Here is a 4,613-nt window from a genome sequence, read left to right as displayed (position 1 = left end):
TAAGATTCTCTTATCAAGAAACATTTCTTGATAAACAAATATTCAAGAGTTAGTGTAGCATTTATCAAGACAAAACACTTCACAAATTGGTCCTAGTTGGTCTTTGTCTTATCCAAGACATCACAACTTACCAATTTCTAATGTGCAAGAATAAGAAAACTTTTTCAAATTCCACATTTGTTAAGTGCTATAAACCTACTAAAGACTTTTTCACGCAAGTCACAATCTTGACTCTAAGACTTGATATTGGAACAAAGTATGATTGACTTCTTGATTTAACCATTTATACAATTCTTGTTCCTCTTCTTAGACATGAAAATGCACTATGACTCACTTAGAGGATCAATTGATACATGGTTCTTAATCATTAAGACCTATCATAAACACAATAAAAGGTACTCTCCCTTCTTCTTAGAATAGAGAAACTTTTATCTTTCTGCCTACTTGATTCTTCTTATTCGTTTTGCTATTCATTGAAACATTTTTCAATCAACTCATAATTACACTTAATCTTATAAGTACAATCATATTTACTAAACTTTAGTAAATCATGACGAATATCTTTATCATTCTTGTGGTGGACTTGATCAACGCACAACCTAGTGTACTTGATCTCCTAGTCCTTCAATTGACACTTTGTCAAAGAATTAGTCTAAATTTCCCAAATGTGAAAGTTTTTTCATTCACCATACAATACACGTTTCATGATTCCAAGTTTCTGTCCAATTGAAACTTGGGCGATGAGAAACTCTCCCTATTTGGTAAACTTTTGATATTTTCACAAATAATACAATTAAGAATCAAATTCATTATTGCTAATAATAGAAACCTTCAAACATCAATTTTTCATACATACCATTGCAAGGATAAATAAATAAGATAAAATCAAAATTCATTTTATTGCGGAAAAAATTTGTCCTTACAATGCAATTCAATTGAAAAACTATGTTATTACATATTTCTTAACAATCTATTCTAACTCCAAGTAGTAGCTCAAGAATCCAATCTTCAAGTAATGCGATCGAAATCCATTTCTTCACGATCAGATTTAGCTCACTTCTTTCCTTAAGCTTCCTCTCTTTTCTTCGATTCTACAAAACATCAAAATGTAATCTTATCACATCATGTATTAAGAATCTAGAATAGGAACTTAAAAGAGTTAGATAATGGATTTTACCTGAAGTGGAGCCATACGTCTTGACTCTCCCATCTCTTAGATCTCTCAGGTAAATAGGGAAGCTTCGTCTCCAATGCCCCTTCTCTTGGCAATAAAAGAAAATGGACTCATTTGGCACAGCATATCGGACAATCACAGATTTAGTTCTTTCTGGACTTCCAATGTTGCCAGTGTCCATTGAAGTTTGGGAGTTTGATTCGCCAGACAAATTTGCTTGACCAGCACGCCAAATCATTGCTGATTCAGCAGCTATAAGCAAATAGGTGAGATTAATGAGGGTCACGTCGTGATCCATCATATAGTACTCTCTAACGAACTCACTATATGATTCAGGAAGTGACTGAAGAACCCAGTCAGCAGCCAACCCGCTTGAAATATCGACACCCAACATGCTTAACCTATCAATGTGTGACTTCATCTCTAAGACGTGTGCACACACAGGTTTCCCATCTTCGTGTTTACTTGCCAAAAGGGCTTGAGTGAGCTTGAACTTTTCAAGCCTTTGAACTTGTGGGTCAGGGAGAACAATTAGAGGAGGTGGAGGAAGTGAAGCATGACTCTCATTTCCTTGATCGTATCTCAGAACGTCATCTTCATTTGGAAAGCTTGTTCCAAAGGATTTGGGAAGACCATTGTAAGATTCAGACATCTACAAAACGGGAGAAAATTCAAGTTATGTTGATTAGGATTCTTGATGTAACACCCAAATGAAACATCAAGCTAGGATCCAACACAATACTCTACAACCTAGAAGAGGGATGCCAAAATCTAGTTGCAGAATATTTGAAGGTAGGTAAATGACGATTTACCAATTTCCACCATGAAAAACGAAAGGGAAGTTTAAGTTTTAAATGAATTGAAACTCCTAGATCTTTTGAGATTCATTGATCTTTTCAATAGCATGTTTAATCTCGATTATGCCCTACTATTTGTGACTGGGATGCCGAGGATCACAAACAAGGTGTGAATAACCATACGAATCACGTGGTGCACCCAATGCTACTATCACCTAATCAATGTGCCGGTTAGCCACACACGCTCCATTGATCTATGACAAACATCGAGTCACCCTTCGCTACCAATGTCATCCCCAAATTAGTGTGCCGGTTAACCACACACGCTCCACTAACGTTTGACAAGGGTACGAAGTGTAATTCTATGGATTAGCATACAATTTCACATTTTTCCTAAAGTAACTATGATCTGGGAATTTGAAAAAGCATTTAGTTACTTTGTACTTCATTATACTTATAATGGGAGGTTTCTGTCCTATCCTACCCGTTCGGCTAACGACCCTCCACTAGTCAAGAGTGCGGTGGGTAAGAGTGGATACCCATTCAATCGCTATTTTATAGGCAATTTCTTTAAACACCCCTTATAGACCAGCTTCGTGAATGAGGCCTACTAACTGTAAGACTGACTGTTTACTCATACATATATAATACTAGACTTTTAATGTTATATATAGTATAGGGTGTATTTTACACTTTTAAAATACTAGGTGGTTTAACTTAGTAAATTATACTTTTAATTTAATTAAATGTAAACCAAAAACTTTATGTGTTTATTAAATCACTTTTAATTATTCACTTTAATTTATTAATAAACCATAAGGGTGTGATTTGAACTTTTCAAATTACTAGGGTTTTAGAATTTAACATTTCAAAATTAAACTTTTAGTCAAATTTTAAATTCCAAATCTTGAGGGCAAGTTTTGAACCATTTCAAAACATTAGGGATCAAATAACAAATAATTCAAATTAAACAATTAATTTCATAATTGTCTATATTTGACCTAATCTTATTTTAGTCACTAGATAATTACCATATAATTTGAAATAATCCATATTTATAAACAACCAATATTTAAAAGATTTGAAATTATCTATTGTTTTGGCAAGGATAATCATTAATTTAAGATAAAAATTGGATTTTAACTTCAAAAAACGAATTAAGCATCAAATCCAAGTCAAAACAGCAGCTAAATCCCGAAATACCCTCTGCCTGACGAACTGACTCGCCGAGTCCAGATACTGACTTGCCGAGTTGAGTCGGGCAGAGGCCAAAAACTCGATTTTCAGCAAACAAAACAGTTAAGCATCACATACAACTGAAACCAATCAAGGCTCTGATACCACTGATGAGTTTTAGGCATAAGAACAATCCTATGTGCTCATACAAACCCTAATGCTTGGATCTAGGTTTCTCTATTGTATATGCAATGAATCCAAGACTAATAAACTTAGATCTAACATATTATAAACTGAATTAGCATTTAGAGAATTACCTTTGATTGTTATATAGCAATAACAATCAATTCCCTGCTTGGATTGGCTTCAAAAGCTTAGTGCCTCAAGTGTTGCACCTCTAATGGAGTCACAAACACCATATGCAACTTGGATGAAGATGAGAAGAAAGGAGGCTGCCCAAAACGACTAGAAACCCTAGAGAATCAGTTGTCCACGTTTTTGGGGCCTAAGGGGTCCTTTTTATACTTGTGTGGGCTGCTAGGGTTTCAGTTATAACCCTAATGGACAACTTAAACCCTAAGTAGCCCATGGAACCTTCTGGATAAGGCCATGGACGAAAATATGATGGGCTCCCATCATAATTTCGTTCACCCCTTGTTCCTTTAGCATTCCTTAGCCCAATAACTCAATTATCCAATAATTGCAGTCCAGTCCCCTGAATTTAATTAATCTCTTTTAGCCACAAAATTAATTCGTAATTAATTATTGACTAATATTAATTAAACAATATGATTTCTCCTTTAATATATTATTCTCATAATATATTAATAAATCATATTTAAACCTCTCTCTCCTTAATTCATCCTACATATTGATATGGTGAAGGCAACCCAAAAGGACCATGCTCATAATCGGGCCAAGTACATACCAAAATAGTTATGGACTTAAACACTAATCCAACAATAGTCACATATGATTATATGTATTTAATCACATATGATTACAGTGGACAAAGAACAATTATTAAATCAAGAATGTGACAATGAATCTCATCCACATAAATCATATTTGATTGGATACATATAATCACATGTGGTTATATGTATTTAATCACATATGATTTACATGAACAATATTTATTTATGCGATTTTGACTGAATAATTGCTTTTGCGTAATTAATCAAATGTTATTATATATATATATATATATATATATATATATATATATATATATAATCACATATGATTTGAGGTGGACAAGATTTATTTTTTCCTTCTCGATTAAATAGTTGTGCTCATGCACTTAATCACATACGATTATACATATAATCACATGTGATAAAATACATGAGAACAACTATTGAATCGACAAAGCAAAAATGAATTATGTCCACATAAATCTTATGTGATTAGATTCATATAATCACATGTGATTATATGTATTTAATCACATATGATTAATTTGG

This window comes from Lactuca serriola, chromosome 8 (assembly GCF_051521515.1).
Source record: "Lactuca serriola cultivar US96UC23 chromosome 8, Lser_US96UC23_V15, whole genome shotgun sequence".
Lineage (NCBI taxonomy): Eukaryota > Viridiplantae > Streptophyta > Magnoliopsida > Asterales > Asteraceae > Lactuca > Lactuca serriola.
Note: the sequence above shows the minus strand (reverse complement) of the source record.